Source organism: Nycticebus coucang, chromosome 23 (assembly GCF_027406575.1).
Source record: "Nycticebus coucang isolate mNycCou1 chromosome 23, mNycCou1.pri, whole genome shotgun sequence".
Lineage (NCBI taxonomy): Eukaryota > Metazoa > Chordata > Mammalia > Primates > Lorisidae > Nycticebus > Nycticebus coucang.
Window position 1 is genome coordinate 23731372 of NC_069802.1, and position 25754 is coordinate 23757125.

Genomic DNA, 25754 nt, shown 5'->3' on the forward strand with positions numbered 1-25754 from the left:
AATTTGTCTTAGGATGAAAAGTAGCTTGAATCTCACCAAACACTGATATAGATGAGACTCTGGATTTTACAGTTTTGAGTTGACCCTGGAATAAGTTTAAACTTTGGGGGTCATTTGGAATATATTTTCCATGTGAGAAGGAAATGAGTTTGGGGCCTGAAGTAGACAGCTAAAATTTGGCCATTAAGTTTTCACATCTGAGATTTAGAGGGTGCACACTCAAATTATAGAAGTCCATTCCAGGCCCCAAATTCATTTCCTTCTCACATGGAAAATATATTCCAAATGCCCCCCAAAGTATAAACTTATTCCAGCATCAACTCAAAACTCTAAAATGCAAAGTCTCATCCAAATCAGTGTTTAGTGAGATTGAGTTGTGGCTTTCAAGAAGAGGTGATCATGCCAGAAAGGTTTTCTCTCCTGAATGGGATTAAGACCCTTAACAAAGTGGCATCACAAAGTGTTTAAATTTCTTGTTCTTCTGGCTTCTGCGATGTGAAGCCATAGTGTTCCTCCTCTCCAGAGGAAGCACCCCTTACCAGACTACCAAATCTGCTGGTGGCTTAATCTTACTTAGACTTTTGAACTTCCAAACCTTTAAGAAACAAATTTTGATTCTTTATAGACCACCCTATCTCAAGTAGTTTGTGTCACAATAGTTCAAATATACATGCTTTGTACATGTTGGCTCTCGATATCTGTGTGTTAAATGAATAAATGTTAAAATAACGCCATTCGGGTGACATGGGCAAAGAACCATTGTGTCTTCCTAATGTATGAAAACAAGTATGATTTTCTTGTTCATTAATCTTCATAACTACATAGATGAGGTATTTCTTATCAATATGTTCTTGAAGAAAAGAAAATAGATGGAATAGATACAGCCTTAAGGGGAAAAATTCATGTTAACATTTTTCTTTGCAGAATCTACTGCTGCTAAGGTGGTAACCCAGAGTCTTAGGAGGACTAGTTGAGTGATCCCAAATGTTGATGTTCACTTTGAAATGCTCTTGTTACTATGGAAACAATTCACAAGCACACTGCAAATTGCAAATGCATGTAACGTCTCTAAATACCCTATATAAGTACAAAATCACATGAAGGTGCCTTGGGACATTGTATCATAAAAATTGCATCATAAAATATCCATCAGTCAGAATTATCTGCTCTATCCTGTAATAGGTGGTAGGTAGAGAATGATTCAAGCATTCAACATGGTGTCTGTGGTAGTTTTTTGTGGTCATGAATGCTTCCCTTAGTAGATCATTACAAGGCAAGGGCTCTAACTCATTAACACATAGTTTCTAGAGTCAATGACATCTTCAGAATGTTTAGGCTAAATTATATATTAATACATTTTAGTGAGTATACAACCATTATTTGAATACTGTCATCAGGGTAGTTCCTATTAATCTCTTGTTTCACTCAGGGTATCAAAGTTCATGAACTGTCTTTAATTCATTTTTTTCTCTCCATGTTGAGATCTCTCTTATCATTTGAGGTATAATTGATAGACAGTAAAAATTACTCCTTTTTTGGATGTGTAGTTTTGAGAATTTCAACAAGTGTATTCACTCATTCCCAACGCATTAAGATGTATATTTCTACCATACAAACACAGAATTTCCCTCTGTCCCTCCATAGTCAATTTCCAACCCAAGTACCTGCCAACACTTCTGTTTCTCTTTCTAAAGCTTTACGTTTCAAGAGTCATACATAGAAAATCACACAGTAGATAGTCTTTTCTTACAGGCTGCTTTCCTTAGGAATAATACTTTTAAGATTATTTCATGTTACTGCACATATCAATAGTTTGCACCTTGTGATTCTTCAATCATATTCCATAGTATAAGCGCAACACTTTTTTCCCATGATGCTTATATTTAATAATTTTAAAATTAAATTTCTATTAACACCTGTACATTTAAGAATGTTTTTCCAGTAGCGAACTTGGTTGAATAACAGAGCTGATGTCTAAGGAAATCATCTTCAGGGAATGTCAGTTTCTAACTCCAGGGGAATAAAAACTTATTTCTGGATTACTTTTTATTGGAAGAATGTCTTAATTCACTTTCTGCTGCTATAATGAATATGATAGACTGAGTCATTTATAGAGAAAATCACTTGTAATGATTTGCCTTATAGTTCTGGAGACTGGGAGGTCCAAAGGCCTGGTTCTGACATCTCAGCATCTGGTGAGGGTCGTCTTCTGTGTTATAACAGGGTATGAGTAAGTTGCAAGACTATTTTTTTGTTGTGTTCTGTTCAACAACTAATGGTTTTTTGGTTTGAAGCCCATGTGAATAAATAAAATTTATTTTAAAATTTCACGTACAAAACTTTGTAGTCTTATTTTTATTTCTATTGAATAAATAGGAATGGGATTACTGAGTCAGAAAGAATATATGCAACTTTATAAGAAACTTTAAAAAATTGTTTTTCTAAGAGTTTGTACCAGTTTCCTTTCCCATTAGCAATGTTCTGAGTCCCAGTTCCTCCACATTCTCATAAAAACCTGCTTGTGTTATATATGTTAATATTAATCATCCTAGAGATGGATGCTAATATCATATTGCATTAATGTCCATTTCCCTGGTGAATACTTAGGTTAAGCATCTTTTTAAGTGCTTGTGTGCCACTCATATATTTTTTTAGTAATATATATTCAAATATTTAAGAAATCTTATTGGTGTTTTTGTTTTCTTAATTATTGATTTGTGGCAACGCTTTATATAATCTGGATAAAGTACTTGATCAGATATGTGTTTTGCAAAAAATTTACCTACACCAGTAGCTTGTTCATAATATTTACATTATTGCTCAATGAACAGAAGCTCTTGACTCTGAAGTTATATTTATCATTTTTTATTATATGATTGTAATTTTACATCTTATCAAAGAAACTTCTGCTTTAGCTTTGCTTAGTGCAAGTTCATAAAAATTTCCCCTGGTTGGGCATTGTGGCTCATGGGAGGCTGAGGTGGGGGCTGCTTGAGCTCAGAAGTTCAAGACTGAGACCTCATCTCTACAAAGAGGTGATTAAAATTTTACAGACATCAAAACATCACTTTTTTACTATTTCCTATAATCTTTATTTCTTTCCATAGATTCAAATTTCCATCTGATATCATTTTTCTTCTTCCTAAAGGAATTCCTCTAACATGTCTTTTCTCTAATGCTTTTGGATATGTATTTAAATATCTTTCAATCTTCTTTGAAAATTTTGAGTCCATTTTCTCTTTAATCCTCCTTTTATTCTCTGTTCTCCTCTTGAGTTTCAATAAACTTGTGTTAGACATTACGATTTTGTTCAGTAACAACTAAACGGTCCATTCTTCTTATTTGCCCTTTGTCCTATTTCTATTTTAGTTTAGAAAATACAATTCTGTTGCTATACTTACAGGTTCACTGAGAATTCCCTCCACATCGGCTGCCTTCTGGTGATAAACCCATGAAAAGAGTATTTATCTCTTATATTGTTTTAATATAGTATTTTCCTTTAACTGTTCTAGTTTTCTTCTCTCTGCTAAAATTCCTCATCTCCTCATGGGTGTTCCTCAACTTTTCCAACCAATCAATATGATATACTTTATCCTATATGTGATATGCTTTATTGCATTAACCATAGCTAGTTTAACATTTCTCTGATAATTCCAGTATCTGGGACAACTCTGAATTTATTTCAGTAATTGCTCTCTCTTGTCACAATGAGATGTTTGTCTTGCTTTCTTATATGCTTCATCATTATTTACTGACTGCTGTATACCACGTAAAAGAACAGCGAAGGCAGAGGTAATGAGCACTCCGTGCAGCCACTACTTGAGAAGGCTATGCTAACAGAGAGTTAGCTGGGTTTGCAGTTTGTTACTACTTACTCAGCACCCCCAGTTATTTAAATGTAGGTTCCTGTTTCCTGGAAGTTAGAGTGGGTATGATGGCACCAGAAGGCTTTATCGCGCATCCCCGTGATTTCAGGCATCTCTGCATACCCCAAGAGCAGGTATTTCTCCCTGGTCCAGGGGCTGTTGGTGGAGCATGGGACTCTGTTTTCCTGCTGCAGGCCCTGTGTTAGGCAAGCCCTGTGCACCCGGGTTGAAGGGGAGGGAATTCTCACTGTCGTCTCCCTCCACCTAGTGGCCCCCAAATTCTGCCTACCTGTGATTGGTCTTCAGCTGAAATTTCCCGCCTTTCCTCAGCAGCACAGACTCCTGCGTGGTTATCAGTATAGAAACTGGCTCAGGAGAGTTATCAGATTTTCTCTCAGAGAGCTTTTTTAACTTCTACCCTACCCCCAGTGATAATGGACTTTTCTGTTTTAGAATTAGGATTTGTTATCTCCTCAATGAAGATAGACAGCTAGAGACAGATGGATTTTGCTTCTGTTCCTTCCCAAGAAGCAATGACTCTTTGACTAAGAGCCACCGACTAGGTCCCGTGCTGCTCCTCCCTTGGCAGCTCACAGCCTTTGCTTTAGAAGAAGTGACTGGGAAATCGGTGGGGCGATTTGCCCCCTCTCGGCTACCATCACCTATTCCTTTCCTACTCCATAGAGAAGGGCTCTTTTTGCTCTGTCCTCAAGTCTTTAACGTGGCTGCAGTGAGGAGGCTCTGAAAAGAACCTGAAAGTGTGTCTGACCTCCCCTTCTGTTACTCCAAACGAACACTAGCCCCCATGTGGCCTTTAATAATTTCTGAAGATTTTAGCCGATTTCTTATCAACCACTTAGATAGAGGCCACATCTTTCTTCCGTTGTCTGCAAAGGCTAAGATACTTGGCAGCTCCATCTTCCATTGAAGTTTCTCTTTCTATGTTATTTCTTAGCAATAGCAGTTCTCTGATGATCTTGAGTTAGTTTTGTAGATTATCCGTATTTTCTCATTGTTGTGGGGGAGCAACATTTTTGGCAGCTTTTTACATGAAGTCTCCATAAAAACATTTTTAAAAGTAAATGCGATTGAAAACAAAGCTAGGAATTATTCATTCAAAACAACTATGGAATTTTTCAAATTAAAAACATTAATGATAATGGAGAATAAAATATGACTGTAAAAAAGGGCATTTTAAACTTGTATTGATATTCCAATGATCTAAAAACAGCCATCAGTGAAATAAATAAACCATTAGGTAGAAAGAAAGCATAAAATATATAACCTACTAATTTGCTACTCTTGATAATGAATTGGTATTTAAACCTGACAAAAATCCACAGTACACAGATAAAACACAATAATGTAATTTTTCTCAGCATGCCGTGATGACATATATGTCAAACAATAGAAATAAACTTCCCTCTCCTGTAAGAAAGACTTATTTGAGAAATACTTATTAGAGTATTCATTAAATCCTAGGGCTTCAGATTTAAAGTTTCTCTTAAAGTATGAGAATAGAGTAGGAAAAGAATTCACAATGTCTGACTAAAAGAAGATCAAGGCTTATTTCTGGGAATGGACGAGACATTTCCTAACTACTTTGATTTATAATGAAAATGGTGTTGTTGCATAAAAAAAAAAAAATAAATCTTCCTGCTGTATTGTAACATGGAAATAAAAAATACATCAAGGGATTTATCATAAACTAGATAGAGTTCTGACTCCAGAATAATCACAGCCCACTTAGGTGGAAAGGAGTTGATATTTCTTATGAATATGATATTAATATATAAATTTAATGCTATTTCACAGTTTTGCTCAAATAATTGTAGAATAAGAGACATTAAAAGTAAAAGAAAATAAGAAATATTATGAATCAAACCTGAAGAAAATAACATTTCTTCTATATGTACTTCTTTTTTACAAATTTTGCAGTTTTTTTTTTTTTTCTTTTTGTTCGGGGCTGGGTTTGAACCCACCACTTCCAGTATATGGGGCCGGTGCCCTACTCCTTTGAGCCACAGGCGCCGCCCTAGTTTTGGAGAAAATTTTTAGTAGTATCTGAGGGTTTTTTTTTTCCTAATTTATCAGTTAGTCAAAATGTGTCTGTGTTCCTAAATTAAACTTAAGTAGCATGTTTTATATTTTTAGGTCTTTTTTTTTTTTGAGACAGAGCCTCAAGTTGTCTCCCTGGGTAGAGTGCCGTGGCATCACAGCTCGCAGCAACCTCCAACTCCCGGGCTCAAGCGATTCTCCTGGCTCCGCCTCCCAAGTAGCTGGGACTACAGGCACCTGCCACAACGCCCAGCTATTTTTTGGTTGGAGCGATCGTTGTTTGAGGGGTCTAGGCTGGCGGGCCCGCCAGCTCAGGTGTATGTGGCTGGCGCCATAGCCGCTTGAGCCACAGGCGCCGAACCACATATTTTTAGGTCTTAAATGAATTATATTAATCTGACTTATGAGCTACAACCTCTGTGTCTGCTATGGTTTGAATGCTTGTGTCTCCACCCCCCAAAATTCATATCGACGCTAATTGACAATGTGATAGTATTAAGTTATGGAGCATCTGGAAGGTGGTTAGAGCATGAAGGCAACCTTATAAAAGTGCTGGAGGGAAATAGCTAAGCCAGTTCACTCTGCGTCTCTTCCCCCAAGTGAAGACACGGCAGTGAAGTCATGGTGGAAGGAGGGACGGGAGCCCTCACCAGAAACCGCAAGTGCTAGAGCCTTGGTCTTGAACTTCCCACTTCCCAGCCTCCAGAGCTGTGAAAACATACGTCTTTTCTTTATAAATTTCCTGGTCTAAAGTATTTTGTCAGTGTGAAACTAACAGCCCAGAAAACTTCTTATCCACTAGGATCTCTTTAGCCATCCCATCTTTAGTACATATTTCAAATACCCCATTTGGTTTAGCATACCCCATTTCTCAACTCAAAATAGTTCTTTTGTAAATGATCATTTCACCATATTATAATTAAAGAAACGAGAGGAATCGTTTATTGAGACTTCTAGGGGTAAGGAAGCTGTTTGTTGTTGTCTTGTTTTGTTTTGTTGTTTTGTTTTGAGACAGTGTCATGACTCTGTTACTGCAGGCTGTAGTGGCCTGGTGTCAGCCTAGCTGATAGCAAGCTCAGACTTCTGGGTTTAAGTAATCTTCCTACCTCAGTCTCCCGAGGAGCTGGGACTGCGGGTGCCCACCACAATACCCAGCTAATTTTCCTATTTTTCACAGAGATGGGATTTTCCTCTTGCTTAGGCTGTTCTCGAACTCCAAAGCTCCAGAGATCCTCTTACCTTGGCTTCCAGATTGCTAGGATTGTAGGCGTGAGCCACCTCACCCAGCCCTTGTCACGTGTTTTATTATTGTTTCCTTGTTTGTTTTATGATGCTACCAAAAGAAACCCTTTCCTACTTTTGTTACACAGGAAGAAATCAAAGTTCAGGAAATAACAGCATTCATCCTCTAAATATATTTTGTTGCTTATTTTTATTTTATTTTTTTTTTTGTAGAGACAGAGTCTCACTGTACTGCCCTCGGGTAGAGTGCCGTGGCGTCACACAGCTCACAGCAACCTCTAACTCTTGGGCTTACGCGATTCTCTTGCCTCAGCCTCCCCAGCAGCTGGGACTACAGGCGCCCGCCACAACGCCCGGCTATTTTTCTGTTGCAGTTTGGCCGGGGCTGGGTTTGAACCAACCACCCTCGGCATATGGGGCGGGCACCCTACTCACTGAGCCACAGGCGCCGCCCCCAAACAGACAACATCCTCTAAATATAACGGTAGTCCTATCCTACAGATCAACAAGACCAAACAGACAACATCCTCTAAATATAACGGTAGTCCTATCCTACAGATCAACAAGACCAAACAGACAACATCCTCTAAATATAACGGTAGTCCTATCCTACAGATCAACAAGACCAAACAGACAACATCCTCTAAATATAATGGTAGTCCTATCCTACAGAAACAAAACAAAGAAATGGGTATAGAAAAGCAAAATCTTGCTCACAATTCTCTTACTCCGAATTAACCCAGTAGAAAGATCAACCTGTCTATGCAACTAATAGACTAGTAATTTCCTTATTTAAATAATTTTCATTTTAGATTTCTGTAACTTGAAAAGCATGATTTGTAAAAACGTGCCTACTTCAAATTCTTTATAAATGTTTATGTAATTCTTTATTACATAAATTTGCATGCATTGATTTATTTTGTTGTGAACATTTGCTCATTTCTTAAAACACAAAGTGTGCCTCGTATTGTATGTAGAAAATATAACATGAAACATGTATGTTTCCCTGGATTTCCTGGGCATATATGTACATTTCAACCCATCACAGTACTTGAATTACTTTAAATAGGCTTTAGTAATATTTGTTTAAGAACAGAAGTACTAGCTAGTGCCATTCTACTATTGATACAGGTTATTTTGGAAAGTATTATATTTTATGTTTCTTTGCCCAAATTAACAATGATAATGAAGCGTATATATCAGTCTTTGTAAGGGTTTCAGCAAAATCAAGGCCTTTAAATGATAGGAAATTTTGAATTTATGAAATATGTATAAGAACTCACATCATGTTTATAGCCGTTCTCAGCTGTGACTCCAACATATGGTTTATAAATTGAAACAGGTGTGAGAGAACAGGTGTTCACAACCAAGCAAAGGAAGGATCAGAATATACTGTGGGGAAGCTACGTGACAAAATACCACCATTCTCATTGAAGGCAACTTGCTGATTTGTTGGCAGGACCTAAAAGGTGTTCAGAGGAGTAAATACACATGACAGCACTTCACCTCTCACTGTGGAAGCTGGAAAACAAGTCCCCATCATTTCCCAAGGTGAGCAAATGCAAATGAATCTTACTGAATTTGGATAGTTTGCAACTCAGTTGAATTAAAAGAAAACAATAAGCCCTTCCCACTGCTTCTTTTAATACAAAATTGATTCAAATGCCATGCAGGGCCATGTCACTTCAATTATCTACACTATTTGCAAGGATGATGCCATATATACTGGCCTATACCCACAAACTCCAGGAAGTGGTATTCCTCTTGTTTGGTGGAGTGGGTATAATGTTATTTCAGCAAATACAGAAGGAAGGGAATACAAGTTAGTATATATACTTTTCATCCCTTGCATTCCCAGTATCTTATTCTATATGCACTCAAAACTTGATAATTGATACTAATGGACAGGAGGTAAAAATAATTCTAGATGGATTTGAAATAAGAATCCATGTTTACACCTAAACATGAGCTTTCATCATCTTCCAGGGATTCACAGAGTTTCATACCAAAGATTTTATAGAGTTATATTTTTACAAAAGTAGTATTTATAATTTAGAGTGTAACCTACCTTTGAAATTGTCTTGTTCTGAGCCATACCCTGGCCTACATTCAAGTAAGAATGGACGTACCTACCAGAAAAAGTTGTGCAAAATCTCAAGGAAATTGACCCACCCTTCTTTATCTTTCAAAATTCTCTCTACAAATGCTTATCTTGTCTTAATGTAAGTAGGAAGGTTAATTTGTAGAACAACATCAGGCAGAGTGAAAAATAACAAGGACTTTATTATCACATACTGTAGTGATTGAATGAAAAGCAGGTGTAGTGGAGTGTGCAATACCCAGTTCACCCACCCCGCCCCCCACCTAATGCTTTAGGGCTAAGTATCCTTCCTTCCTGTTGAGAATGTTGACCACTGACAGCTCTTGAGTGACTCTTTCCCAACAATTGCCTGGGACAAAGACAGCCACCTTGCAAATGTAATTTCCTTCCCCAGAGGCATCTCACTCACAGTAAGGAGACAGTTCTGCAGGGCACTGTCAAACCAGAGCTCATCTTGGCTGTGACTCCAAGATAGCCTAAGCTCCCATCTACTCATTTCTGTAGTCTTCACCTTCCCACAAGTATTCAACCCAGGAGTCTGCCTTGATAAAGTTCCTACACACAAATCTGTTTCAAAAGCTGAAAAACTCAAGCTTCAATAGTTGATGCCAGAAGTGTCCCATGAAAACAGATCACCTGTTGCCCATCCTAGTCCCCAAAAGTTAAACTGAATGAATATATTTACATACTTATTTCTGGCAGACCTGGAGTAATAGCTAACACAGTCAGGATGATCAAGTTGTAGTTTCTGAAAACACCTGTCTACCAGCCAAAAAAGAAAAATTAAAAACAATTGTGTCCCAAATAAAATGGTAGAGGTTAATGCTTCCTTTCGGATGATGTTACCTATTACTTCCCTTCCCCATTCAGTTCATATTTCTGGCTCCTGCAAAGTTGAGATTAATTCTGGAGTATGGCATCAAATCCTGCCATCTCAACTGTGTAGACAACCTCATCTGTAGCTGTTGCATGGAAGGAAGAGTCTTTGTGTGCAGTGACAGTGAAATTTGCCACTGCAGCAGATATGTGGTATGCAGCCATTGATCTTGCAAACATTTTCTGTTTTAACCCTATTAGGAATGAAGATCAGCAATAGTATTTGTAAGGATTCACTTGCAACAGTTAACAGCATACTTTTTTGTCATGGGCTTATGATAACAATTCTGCTATGTCACAAACAGTCTAAAGGGAACTGGACTCTATAAGCCCCACAGATAGGTGACTTTCCTCACTTTAATAAGACCAGTTGAACAAGAAGTGTCATGTAGCTTGGGGGTCCTGGAAGACAAATACAGAGGATGGAAAATAATCCTTACAAAAATCTGGAGGATGGACGACATCAGCAAGGCTTGGAGCCTATTGAGAATCCCGGGTCATACCACAAAAATCTCTCCAATGTGAAGAATAAATGCTTGCATTGTGCACATCCCATCACTAAGATAAAGCACAAATACCTATTAGGCCACTTTAGGTTTTAGAGGTTGGATGTTTTATCCATAGGATGGATCCTTATCCACATTCCAGGTAGCATAAGCTGCTTCTAACTTTGAGTAGAACATAGAGGAAGATGCTGTTGGACTAACACCATCGAGTCGTGCCATTTTGGTCTCATGAGCTAGTAGGGTAGTATGAGAGATATCTGTGTTGGGAAAAGAGATTGTATAGAGTTTATGGTAAACACTAAAGATAGAATCACAGAATAGACTCTTAAAGTGCTGGAAAAAGGTCACGCCCTCTGTAGCAGGGAACTATACACCTTTCAAAAAACAAAGTTGATGGTACAATTCCTGGCCTTGGAAGTGAATGAGGCACATGACCCAGGAAACCACATTACATGAGGTTACAACTTCCCATCACTTTCCCATTATGATTTGGTATATCAGTCAGGGTTTTACCAAATAAACAAAAAACAGTCTCTAGGATATTATACATACTCACATATGTATATAGACGAGAAATCCACAGGCCAGTTTACCAGAAAAGATATGCTAGAAACTCAGGAGGGAACTTCGGCTCCTACGCAGGTGAAATTTCTTCTTTTCAGAAAAAACACAGCTCTTTTCTAAAGCCTCGAATCAGTGGGTCAAGCTAACCCACACTATCTAGGATAATCTCTTTGACTTCTTCCAACGGATTGTAAAGTTTAATTCCATCCACAAAAATTTTTACACCACCACCAAGATTTGTGTTTCCATGAATTACTGAGGATGGCAGCCTAGCCAGGTGGACATATAAAACTGAACACACTTGGCTTTTGCCTGTCCACTGTTTCACAAGGTCAGATGTGTCCAGCAGCAATCCACTGTGAACAGAAGTGGTACGTTCAGGAGTTTGCATGAGCAGAGGGAGTGGTGCACGGGCAGGGTCTCCACATTATACACCGTTGTTTCACCAGCGACTCACCTTTAAATGGACTTGGCTGCCCTCTAGTCTCTCTTGAGGGTGGAGGGCTAAAAAACAGCAGGGAAAGGAAATTACCCGAACATACACCAATTTAAATGGTTAACCTGGCCATCGACTTAATGCAGAAAGAAATATCCACTGTTTAGAACATTGGTAAATGGCTTCACTGAAGGGTAAGAGACTTAGAAGGATTCAAACAGGAGAGCTATGAAGTCTGCAGAATAAGTGTATTGAGAATAGTTCTGAACTATGAAGACCTTTGCTTCACACGTAAACATGTATCTGAAAGCATCAGCCATGGAAGCACTGACCCCTAAATAGGCTGACAAGGTCAGTTGGCATCATTGAGACTCTGCCCATCAGCCCTCTGGGTGTTGACACAAAAGGCCCATGAACTGGGTGGCCCAGACTACCAAGAAGCTTTGGGTCCACGAACATGCACCCCTCTCACCAAAGCTGATTTAGCCACTGCTGCTGGTAAAAGTCCAACTGCCAGCAAAGCAAAGTGCTAATTGCCCAGTGTGGCACCACCCTCCAGGGGTCAACTTAGGCATTTGGTAGAACACTGACTTTATTACACACATTCTATTCCAGAAGTCCTTTTTGGTTAGCATTGATACGTACTCTGGCATGATTTTGCCTTTCCTCTCCAAAGGGCCTCATCTAGAAACACTAGTCAAAGACCATTGGAATGTTTGATCTACTAACAAAGGATCAGAAGCAACTTTGTATAAACCAACTTTATAACAAAAAAGGGGCAGATGTGAGCACATGAAAATGGAATCCAGATTGCTATCACATACTGCGTCCCGTGAAACCTCCATCCTCCCAGGGATTGCCCTTGCCTTAAGAGAACTACCTCGCCCAAGAACTTGCCCTGTCCTTGGGGTAGCCTTCATTCAATGACTAATTAAGGCAGGAACAGATTGGCTAAAACTTTTACTGTTACCACATCACAGTTCAACATCTTCTGCCCTTTCCTGCTTTATTCACTCCCCCTTCACTATTGTTGATCCCAAATGTAACAGTGAAAAACATTTCTGTATGTAGATTTTCATCTCATAAATTGCTTCCTGCAATAACTAATCTGCTGTAGCACATACAAAACAATATAGTTACCTTCAGATAAAAGAAAACTGTTCGCTTAATAGCCTCAGAGTCATCATTACTTTAAATAAACTAATTCCTACTTTATATTTTTAAAAATATTACCTAAATATTTGTCATGTATTCACTCACAAGCTATGGCTTAATAGATAAAAAAAAAGACCTTACCATCTTTTATAAATGAAGTAATAATTTATAAAATATTACCTAAAATATCATGCCACTTTGAGGAGTATATTATCAAATTCTCAGATTTGAAACAAATTTAGTATCTACTAGTGATAGAATTAAGGCTACCCTTAAAAGACCTCCCCCAATAAAATCTCTAAAAATAAGTGTGTTGAGTACTTAAAATATTCAGGCAATATCTCCTAAATGCTGTATATACATTACATGGTTTATTTCTCAGGGTGACTCCATGAAGTACATGGAATATTATAATATGTTTCAATAAGAAAACTCAGTATTAGAAAGGTTAAGTAATTAAGTAATGTGCCTACGGTCATATAATTAGTATCAGAACCAGGAATACATTTGTAGTCTGCCTAAATTTAAAAATATGCTTTCAGATACTATGTAGGAAATTTAGTGAGAAGGGGAATGAAATAAAAATGATTAAAACATATATGCTAACTATTCGATGAAACAGAATATAATGACATCTTTAAATATGTGGATAATTCCCATTGTAAAAATTATTTTACAAAGAAAGCAGAAATTAATAATGACTTTGAACCAGTAATGTATACACTTGGAGAGTTTTCAGTTCAGCTTCCCCAAAGTAGTCACATTTTCTTATATTTAAAGCTTTCTCAAACATTAATTCTTTAAACACCAGTCTAAATTTTTACCAAAGAACAGCATCATGCCAAAAACTTGAATTTCTTTCCTAGATGAAAAATACAATTTATTCTCTTCCTTACTTCCCACTTCAAATAAACTAAAATACAATTTGCTTGTTGTTTGTTGGACCCAAAGGTCACTTGGAACTTCAGTTAAAATATGACTATAGAGACTGCATAAAATGTTTACCAAAACTCAGATGTCTTTTAAAAAGTCCTAAAGTGCTTTTGGCCTCTCAGGCACTGACCTCAGATCTCACACTTTACAAGTGTGTGGTAAGCACATGGCATTTTTAAAGAATATCAAAGCATATTTTAATAGCTTTTAACTCTTTGAGATCTCTTCTAATTATAAAAAGCAGAATATTATAGCTGAAGATTCGCCATAAATAGATGGCTTCCAATAGACGTTTCTTAATTATTTTGATAGTGATATAAGTCATAATGAAGAGGTAAGTCATATTATCCTTTCTAAGCTACAATAATAAACCATTCAAAACTCTGTAATTCATTCTGTTGATAGTTCAACCATCTTTTATTAAACTCTTATTTCGCTCCAAATACCTATTTTTAATAAAGCACTGAACGAACTATACTCCCTCAGTGTTAAGACTATTTTCTACTTTGATGGAGTTATAGAAAATAAGTGTAGACTCCAATTTCTGATTGTGTATACGTGTGAATAAACAAAGAGATTTCAACTTCACAAAAGAATTTTTGTGTATTGTATCTTCTCTGTTTTTTGTGACTAGTAATTGGTTGAATTATGGCAGAAATGTGGTCCCTTAACTAAAGTTGAACTCATTCCTAACATTTAGGCATGTTTAAGCTATTTAAATAGGATGAATCATATACAAGCCAGGTTCACGAAAGTAGAATGTTTTAGTCGATTCTTATCTATAAATAGAACCAAATCAACTCTGGGCAAAGACTTGTCAGTTACAATGTCTTAAAACAGAAAGACCATTGAAGGTCCTAAAACTAATAATTTCCAAAGTGGAATCTGCAGAGCCCACAAAGGAGACCTTGCCAATTTCCTTATAGTAGACATTTTTGTAAAATATTCATTATACTTACTAATTTTCTAAGGGAAGTTCAGTTTAAAGAAAGAGCCCCATGATGAGTCACCTGAAAATGTCTGATGGTCTGGAAAGTCCTGATGTTCTGGTCATCTTATTTTACTCTTAGGAGGGGGCCAGAGATGTTTGTCAACTTTTTTACATTGAGAGAACTAGAAAAGAAGAGATCAAGAGTCTACACTGAGGTTTCTGAATTCTTAATTATGATCTGTACTTTAGTTATAGGAGGAGAATGAACTAAGCTGTTTGGAGGTATCTGTACTACTCTATGAAAATATGTGTGTTATGCACGTACACGTGGATGTGGGCCCATGGATGCACATATGTGTGTGTGTTTGTATATATATGCAGGGCGTCCATAAAGTTCATGGGCAATTTTAAAATTGCAGACTATTTTAAATTATTTTAAAGAATATCAAAGCATATTTTAATAGCTTTTAACTCTTTGAGATCTCTTCTAATTATAAAAAGCAGAATATTATAGCTGAAGATTCACCATAAATAGATGGCTTCCAATAGACGTTTCTTAATTATTTTGATAGTGATATGGACACTATATATAAGTGTGGACACTATACACACACACACACATATTCCTGCAATATTATGAGTAGTTTGGCGTTACCTGCTCATTTTACAGATGGAGATTCTCAAACTCAGAGAAGTGAAATAGTTTACTTAGATTACAAGGGCCATAGAGAGTGAGATAGTGTTGGAAGTTAACACTTCCGACTCCTGACTTCAAAGCCTGCATTGTGCCCTTTTTCAACATCTTACCTCCTTAAATGTTAAAACTCTAATCCTTATTTGCCATTTGTTTTTGGATGTGATGTTAAACGTGTTACTATGTATGAGCATCAACTACGTTTGTAAAATAGGTTGGAAACAAACATAAATTTCTCTCCCCACCTCTCAAATTACCTCCCAGACTGAAGTGTTGACCTCACCTAGTTGAATCGCTACATGAAGGCTGACAATACCTTAAAATAGAAAAGATAATTCCTGAACCCAAACTTTACAGTTTCTCAGCACAAAGATAGCTGAGCATCTCGAAATAGAACACCAGCTTTTTGTTTCGGACCAGACTTCCAGCTTCATAACTGGTCCACCCAACTTTACAAAACAGTAAAGTTTTCATAGGAAACAGAATAACAGGTCTGTCATTCATAACAAAACGGAAGGCTGACCCAGCCAGCCAAATCAGAGCTCCCGGTGAGACATGTCAAGCCCAGGAATAAAGCTTTAGAAAACAGAGCAGGAAGCAACAACTCAAAGCAGAGGGGAGGCGTTGCCATCTGTCCTATCTGCTGCATCCCCACTCACCCATGACCGTGGCTGCTTGATGGAGTGAAACAAACTGAAAGAACATTGGGCGGGGGGCGGGGTAACCTGGAGAAATGCAAGTTCAAACCTACCACGCAGGGTCTTCACTCCACTGGTCTGCGTCTTTCTCCCTTTGAAGGGCAGGGAGTAATACAGGGGCCGGCCCAGGTGCCTGGGGAGGGATGGGTTCCAGGAGGATCACACATCAGAAGCGTGGAGAAAGTCAGAGTCCAGAATAAACAGAGCAAAAAGAAAAGGGAGTTACGTAACAGGTAATTTGTTTTCTGTAGCAGGAATGAAAGCATGGAGAAATGGGTTTCATCCCAATGCCTAATCTGTTATTAATTATTTTATAATAGAAGGAAGACCAGAGTTGATAAGTGGACACTCAACCCTGATTGGAATCTCCAGCACATCTAATAGGGTCTGTTTTCAGATGTATGTATGAAAAACTGTTATGTGTAGGTGAAGCTTTCTCAACATTGGTATTATTGATTTGGGGGGACCAGATGATTCTTTTTTGTGAGGGGATATCCTGTACGTTATAGAATGTTTAACAGCGTCCTCAGCCTCAACCCACTAGATGCTGAAAATAACCTCCTACAGTCTTAGCAATCAAAAATCTCTCCATCAATGTTTCCTGAATGTGAAATCACCCCTGGCTGAGAACTACTGGCCTAGATCATCTCATTAAATGTACACACAAAGCAATTCAACCACAATTCAGGTGAATCAAATCAGGGCACAATAATATTATCTCCCATAATAGGCATTTAAGTATTGGTGTAAAGGCTCATTAGGCTCCCAAAACATTAGCTTTGGCTATAAAAATGACTTCCATACTTATTCCCAAGGGTAACCCTTCGTGGGAGATGAGTGAATTAGATTAATCCAAGAGAAAACTGGTGTGTATTTTCTCCATTTGGTTTTCTCTTCCAGAAGACACACTGAAGTGAGGTATGGCACAGTCCCCGCCATTATGACTTGTATGGCATTTCTATTGTCTTTTAGAACATCTCTGTCTTTCTCCCATTATCTATCTATCTATCTCTAAATGTTGAAAGAAAAGAGAGGAATTCAGCACAGATAACCATTTTATCTGTGCAATTTTCCTCACTGTTAGCCAAATCAGAAAATTGATATGAACTGGCTTATCTAGCAAACTTACATTACCTTTATGCTCTTTTAACATTAACTTTAAAAGATTTCAAAAGTCTTATTATGATTTGAAAATATTTTTATTTTTTCATCACACTCCCTAACTTACCAGAAAAAAAATAAATAAAGTTAATACTTTAGTTCACTAACATTCAGATATTTTTGTACTTAAACATAAGGGGCTTTCAGCACAACAAGGTGAATCTGATAGTAACGGTCAAAATACATTCTTTGCAATGTGAAAATGACCTGTGCCATAGAAAGCAACTTTCAGCTCAGGAAAATGTGTCTCTTTGCTGATATGTACATAGCATTTTAAAATGTTTAGAGAACCATTCATTTCAAAAAAATATTCAGCCTAGCATATATTGTAATTGTTCCTTGATGTTTAGGGAAAACAAATGCATGCGATAATATTTTTGCCGATTTCTTGAGTTTAAATGTTGAATAAATTATGGAAAACAATCACATGAAAAAGAAATTTCTTTATAGAACACTAAAACTCTGAAGGTCAATTTCTACTGAGTAGCTTGCCGGGGTCAGGTAGAGGAACTTCTGTTTGTGTAAGTTAGTGCACGTGTGTGAGTACATGGATGCATGCATATGCCCGTCCATAGCACATAAAGGTGAGCTTATGAGAAATAGTACAGTATAATAATTTTTTGATAGCTGTGATTGATTCTCACCAAATATAAAGTGTTTGCTTTTTTTTTTTTGTCACTAGAAAAGAACTTTTATTGAGATCCCACCAGCTGTACAATCTGTTCCTGACATTAAGCTCTTTCTTCCTTAGCAATTCAGTCTTTCTTATGTGGTCCCATGAATGCTTTCTTTTCCGAGTTTGGCCATGCTTTTATTTGTTTTTGCCGAGGGCAACTATTTAGACAGCATTTTTAATGTTTCCTGCAGATAGGAGGCAGTCTTGTGCTTGACTTTTGGCCAATGTGCATAAAACTTGCTGCAGAATCAAATCCCCACCTTCTCTTGACTCCTGACCCAGTTATATGGCATGGGACCCAAAGTAAGACTGGCCGTGTGACTCTGGAAGACTGCAAGGAACCTGTGAATGACACCTAAGCTAAAAATGACTTTGCGGCTCAGAAACCACCACACACACACACACACACACAATTCATTGAGTTGTGATGAGAAAAGAAATAACCTTCTGTTAATCAACTGAGATTGGGGAGTTCCTTGCCAGCAAACGCTGTCAGTGTTTCGCCCACGTCGCGTGCCTTTGCCACTTAAGAGATATCCAGGTTAAACTCGAACTGCCTGCCCTGGCTCTTTCTTCAAACTCAAGGCTGCTTGGCCACCAAAGTCTACCTGTTCAGCAGGCCAGAAATTCCAGAAAATTAACTAGCCCTTCTCTTCCAGGAGCCTTGCACTAATGACTGATGGGATTCTGTGCAAAATTTCCCCTCTCTCTGAACTGTCTTAGAGGATACCTATAAAGGGAGCTTTCTCTCCAGATCCTGGAATTTCCCCAGCAGGATTAAGCCCCAGTCACACACAGTGGCACCTGGCTCCTGGTTTAATAATGCGTCCTTGGCTGAAAGCCAGCCTTCCCTTCCAGATCGCCTATCCCCAATTTTCTGCCCTCTTTCATGTCCTGAACATCTCAGTTATGCTCAAATCCCTGCCTGGGGTGGAGAAAAAACATAAGTAATGCAAACATTTTACCTTTCCAGACTGTTATAAAGACTTTTGTATTCAGAAACACATAAGTCTATTTTGTTCTGAACTCTCTCTTCCTTGCTCTGTAAATGTGGAAACATAATAAAATTCTCTAAAGCCTCAGATTTTCCTCCGAAAAATGTGAAAACAATAGTAATCATTTTACAGTGTGGTTATGAAGACTAGTGTTGTTATTACCAAAAGTAATAAGATGATAATTTTATAAATTGTCTGGTATACGGTAATAACTGGCTGAATTACACTATTTTTATTTTTGTTTCAGAGCTAGATAGAGACGGAAGTGATGATTTGAATTCAGTGTGTCTTGCTGGTAAAGCAGTCCACTTTCTCCCATATTATGGCAGTTCCTTGATAATTACCAAGCCATTTCTGAAACAATTTATTTCAGTTTTATTTTGATTTTGTAGCAAAGCTGTACATGCACATATTTCATGGTCAAGTAGTTTTACAAGGTTGGTTCTGAGAAATAGAAATTGCCATCCACCTTGGTTTCCTCTCTCCAGAGACAACTCCTTTGATTCTACTAAATGATTTTTTTTGGTATTTATTCCCACTTTCAATATAGCATGCTTATGTTACTGTTTGTGAATTTGTTTTTAGGGGCTATCTATTGCCTTCTTGCTGTGCAGAATGAGATTTTTTCTTTTTTTTCTTTTTTTTCTTCTTTTTTCTCCCTGCCTTCATTACACATGCACAGTTTTGCCATTTTCCTAAGCTCACAACACATCTATACTATCATTTGACATTAATATTTCATATTAACATAACTGTGACTATGTCAAGCTATGCACGGTCAAATCACATTGATTGCTTTCCTTTCTACATAATCGCCAAGTCAATCCCAAATGTCTATTGTGAAGTTGTGTCTTCTCAGGGCAATAAGACTTAGCAGGTATTTTATCCATTTTTGTCTTAGAAAACACTGTCATAGAGTCACCCAACATGAACATCTTGCTCAACTGTGCTGTACGGGTGGCCCACAGCTGTCACCCAAACCTCCCCCTTCACTTGTATTCGGGGATTCCCTGGACTGACTTTCTGTTTTGTTTTGTTTTGTTTTTATTAAGTCATGTACACATAGATCATGAATACATTTATGCATATGTGGGTGTAGCAGCCCATATAGCCTATGGCTAGGAGGAGTGAGAGTTCTAAGAAATACCTGCATAGCTCAAGAATGGAACACCTTGGTGGAAAGGGCATGGAGAAGGATTTAGCTCTCCTAACATAATGAGAGCTCACGAGATGAGAGCGGTGGTGAATTGGCAGTCTCTACACCTGTGGTGTTGGGAGGCACGAGAACAGCCTTATATTAGGCTGGAGGAGAAAGCAGTCGGGAGCGTGCGCATTCTATCACGGACTCGCTTACTCTGACTCTGTCTCCTCTCCTGCCTGCAGAACATCAGCACGGCGTCTCTCTGCTAAAGATCACCAGGCTCTGCTAAAGACTATGATCCATCTTTCTAAGAAAACTGCTTTACTCTCTCTAAGACACTCTCTGTCTCTCCAGCTAAAGTAGATAGCCCTCAGGCACCTAACAGACCTGAGCAAGGGAACTTAGTGGTCCGTGTCCGGAACATAGTTAAGCCAGGCGGAGACCTGGCCAGTCCTGGGCCCTGACAAGTGGTGTCAGAAGTGAGGTGTGACATGTGGGGTACAATGTGTTGATTTTCTTGTATGATCTGACATGGTTAGGTCAAACCAATCAACTTTCGCCTCATTTACTTTATTATTGTGTTAAGACATTTATGTTCTACACTTGACAGATTTGACTTGTACACCTATGCTCCATTGGTGCGGTCCCGCCGTTTACCCTCCCTCTATCAAACCTCCCCTCTCCCATCCCTTCCCACTCCATTTCTCTCCTTCATCCTGGGCTCTAGTTGTGTTCTATCTTTCCTAAGAAAGTGTGAGTAAATATAAGTTGCCAGTCACCTGCACACCACCCCTTCTTGATTCTTTTTTGTTTTGGTCTAGAACATTCTACGGTAGCTTCCTGATGAAGGCTAACTAGGAAGTATATTTTTTAACTTAGATATCAAGGTAACTTTTTATTCTGCCCTCATTCTTACTTGATAATTTCACTGGGCATGGAATTCAGGAAGGAATATCTTCTTCCACTTCAGAATTCTGAAGTATTCATCATCATCAGACTTCTAACTTGACACTGTTTTTACCCCTAACCATTTTTGTGCGAATTGTTTTGTTTGGGAACTGTGGTTGTTTTAGCCTCACTGCCCGCTCCCACTTTGGTGAGAGCCTCTCTTTGCCCCAGCATTTTGTTTTTTGTTTTTTGGGTTTTTTTAAAATTAAGATTAAATCATAGCTGTGTACATTAATGCCATCATGGGGCACCATACACTGGTTTTATACACAGTTTGACACATTTTCATCACACTGGTTAACACAGCCTTCCTACTTTGAAATGTCATCATAATGTACTCAATGTGGGTCTCTTTTCAGTGATTTTGAGCTGAGCACTTGTCCTCTTTCTATCTTGAAATAAGCGCCTTTTCTTTTATCTTAACATTTTCCATTTTGTTTTGCTGACTATTCTTTCTGCCTTCTCCGTTGTTATCACTGGTTCTTTTTTTCTGTCTTGAAGTGTATTTATTCATATTGGGCCTCCAGATTGGTTCTATGAATTTCTTGTCTTTCATTTCTTATTTTTCCTCCCTACCCCTGTATAATTGGAGGGCTCTACTTCCTGGCATATTTCTATAATACTGAACTCATTTTTTGCTATAAGGTATTTTATTTCCAAAAGGCCTCTTTATTCTTGATTTTTCTTCTCCTTCCATGTTTTTAACATCTTCTGTTTCTCTTCTGAAGATATTCATAATTTTTTAAAATTTTCTCACCCTAAATAGATTCTTTTATCTACAAATTGACTTTTCTTTCTGTGTGTGTATTTTATCTATTCTCATTGGTTCATTAAATCAGGGCTGTGTGCTTCTCCTTAGAAGTGGAAAATTACAAAGGTGTTAGAGAGCTTGAAGTGTTCATTGAGTGCTTCTACGAGGTGATCAGATTGAAAATTTTCATGAGTATTTTTAGAGTTTCATTCTCGTATCCATCAGATTCCTTGGTAAAAGATCTTCGAATGCTCTTCCAGGAAGGAACCAGCTGGATGGGTATGGTTTGGGCACCCAGCAAGTTATTTACAAACTGATCTACTGTCCACCAGTCTAAATACATGTAATTTTATCTCCGCCAGAGATTAAACCTTCAGTCCTTCTAAAGGAGTAGGGAATATAAGAACAAAGTACATAGGATAGTGCTAGTAAAATGAAATACAATGTCTTTCATCAAATTTTGACATATCCTATTAACTTTAGCCTTTGATGCCACTTGTGAGGTATCTGCTACTGTGAATTTCTAAGCCTTCTGGAAATTGCACAGTATAAATCAGGTCATTTTTTCAACTATTCATCTACATATTTTTTAACTTTCATAATCCTTTTGTTTTATCTTTTCTTACATTCTTTCATACTCATAGGTATGTCTTTATTGAAGAAGGCCTTTATTGAAGGCCATTATTATGAGCTTCATGCGGTCTCAGTAGGGAATTAACGTAGATTTGTAAAAATAATCTGCCGTATATACAGGGGAGTTCTGCTTGAAAATTTAGACGACGTGATTACATAAGAAGAGAATTTTGTATAACAAATGGTTCATCTCTATGTCTAGGCAACAATGATCATTAGAAGCTTGAAGATCAAATTAGTTTGCCTATAATAGGAACCACTGAACCAAGATATTAATCCTAAAACTATTTGCAGTAAGTGATGTCAAGTATAAAATAAGCACGCAGTAGCAAATTCAACATGCCACACACAGGAACGTAAGAATCAAGGCTGAGAACTTTTTATGGTTTCTCATCCAAAATGAAGAAAGCCCAAAATTTGACCATTAAGACCTGCCACAGTCACATCACATTCTCCATTTTCAGATCTAAATTCAGTTTCTCCATTTGCATACTACACTCCTGGTAAACTAAACTGCTTAATTTTCCACCGACCTACTCAGAATTTTCTCAGGTCTGTGACTGTGCCCAGGAGTTTCCTGGATTTTAAAATGTCTTTTCTAATGTGATGTCTTTCCCAAGCCTCTTCTGGGAGCAATCTTTTTAACTTCTGAACTCAAATATCCATACACCTTAATGAAACACTTATTGTTATTTATACATATTTATCTTCTCGTACTAAAATATTAACTGCTTGGATTCAGGATAATATTTCATTCAGCTTTTAATCTCTAAGAACCCTCTTACATCTAGAACTTAGAAAAGCATAGCATAAAAGTCATCCTTAATAAATTTGTTAACTAACATTATCTCACTTTGTAAATGAAAACTATATTTCAAGGCCAAGCTAGGAGTTTGAGAACAACCTGGACATCATAGCAATACCCTATCTTTACAAAAAATTAAAAAATTAGTCAGGTGTGGTGGCACATACCTATAGTCCCAGCTACTCAGGAGGCTGAAGCAGAAAGATCACTTGATCCGAGAAGTTCAAGGCTACAGTGAGCTATGATCACATTATTTCACTCTAGCCTGGGTAACGCAGCAAGACATTCTCTCTCAAAAGATAAAACAAAGCAAAAACAAATGTGTCTGGGAGGCCAATGCAGATGTATTACTTGAGATCAGGAGTTTAAGACTAGCCTGAGCAAGAGTGAGACCCCATTTCTACTAATAATAAAAACTGGGCATTGTGGCGGGTGCCTGTAGTCCCAGCTGCTTGATAGGCTGAGACAAGAGGATCACTTGAGCCCAGGAGTTTGAGGTTGCTGTGAGCTATGATGTCATAGCACTGTACCCAGGATGACAGAGTGAGACTCTGTCTCAAAAAATAAATAAATAAATAAAAATAAAAAAGGGGGGTTTGTAAGGATTGGTAATGGCCTGATTCAAAATACATTTCCCAACCTACTTAGTAAGAAAAGTTTGAATTTTATCTGGATACATGGACCTACACTTTCAACTGTGTGTAATCATCAGACTAAATTCCAGCAAATAAGATATTATAAAGTATATCAGGAGATTGATAAAGACGCGATTTCATGCTAAAGAAATATCTAGAATAAAACTTTTTGCAAACTATTTTCTTGGAGCATTTTATATATTCTGGGTACAAATTCTTTATTAAATATGTGTCCTAAAAATACTTTCTCCCAACATGTAGTTTGCATTTGCAATTCATCAATGGTTTCTTCTGGTGAACAGATGCTCTCAGCTTTAATTAAGTTGACCATATTCAATTTTTCTTTTATGGTTAGTGCATTTTTATGTTTTGTTTAGGAAATTTATACAAAGACATGAAGATATTCTTCCATGTCAGCATTAGGAAGCTATTTTTTTAACTTTTATATTTATTTCTAGTCTGTGCCGGATTAGCAATTATTCTTATTTATATAGATAATTGATTGCTCAACACTTTATTACAATTGTTTACATCTTGCTTTCATTATCAATCCTACAGACTTATCCTGGAAGCACATACCTATAAATTACTTTCCTATGAATCCTCTTCCAGGCACTCCTGCTTCAGAAACCAACCCCCAAACAGGTCTTTTTCCTGAAGAAGAGTTTTGCTGGTATGTTAACAGATTTACTTTGTTTTCTGGAATGTTGGAAGATAGTATAGCATGACCTCTCTGTCAATGGTTTTTAGATGCTGTTCCCACTCCAGCAATTGCTCCTTGTAGGTTAATTGCATTTTTTTAGATGCTTTTGAAATATTATCTTTGACTTTGATATCTGCAATATTACATTGACATGTCTAGGAATAAATCTATTCTCATCAAATCTTCTCAGAATGTATTGTTTGTTGAAATAAAGAGTTCCCCTTTTTTGATAGCTCTAGAAAATTCTCAACCATGATTTCTTTACCTATTTTCTAAAATATACTCTAAATGCTGTATTTCCCCCTGGCACTATTAGAAATACATTGCATCTTCTAAGTTCCTATTTCTTGGCTTTTAGTCTTCTTATATTTTCTGATTCTTCCATTTTTTTTTTTTAGTTCTGCATAACTGCCTCCTCATATCTACTCCAGTTCTACTAATACGCTTCAGAAATGTTGTTTTTTAAAAAATATCAATGTTTTATGTATGGAAGGTCTATGTCAATATTTTTTAAATCTATTTTTTTACTTGTATAGCATCTTTGATGTTTGGGCTTTAATTTCTTCTTGTAGAATTGTGGTTGTGCCCACTATATGATCTCTTTTTTGAATGTGTTTCTATGATATTAAGGTCCTGAGGCTGAGAATCCCTTGTTGCTCAACTTTGAGAATGACTGATGAGAGAAACTTCACGTTTGTTTGCTTCCCAGGGGCCCTCAGAGGTTTCACATTTTACCTGCTTGAGAGAACCTTCCTCATCCCTTCCTCAGTTTCCCTCTTCCTCTAGTTTCCTCTTGTTCTCCCCCCTCCTGGCTCGCTCTCTTCTCCCTCTCCTTCATCACATCTTGAGAACTGTAAAAACACACAGGTGGCATAAAATCACACCACAAATCTAAAGGAGGTATCAACTTTGGCTTCCTAAATCTCAGCTTAGACTTCTTTTTATTTTACTCAATGGCAAAGCAGATAAACATGGAAGATGTTTTTCGTTTATTGTCACTGCTGTTCCCTTTTTATTAATTTCTGATTAATAGGAGGGTACATTGTTTGCATTTGTAAAGTCAAGTCTAAGTTGTAGCTATGTCCTTCACTTAGGAAGTGTGCTGTGTACCCACAGCTTGTTCCCCCTTAAGATTCTACGGTCCCTCCCTCCAGATTTATTTGAGTTTTTCTCTCATATAAGCATGTTTTTGTTAATCTATGTTTCTAATTAGCTGTTGTTTCTTATCATATGCCAGAAGTGGGAG

General features: G+C 37.5%; 1 long non-coding RNA gene across 1 annotated transcript; it reads right to left on the reverse strand.

Moving 5' to 3' along the window:
- Positions 1 to 11072: 11072 nt before the first annotated feature.
- LOC128575993 (uncharacterized) lies at positions 11073 to 25327 on the reverse strand. Its single transcript, XR_008377214.1, has 4 exons — positions 25244 to 25327; positions 16114 to 16193; positions 14748 to 14850; positions 11073 to 11717 (listed from the first exon to the last, which is right to left on the reverse strand). It is a non-coding gene; the product is annotated as an uncharacterized LOC128575993 (long non-coding RNA).
- Positions 25328 to 25754: the final 427 nt, after the last annotated feature.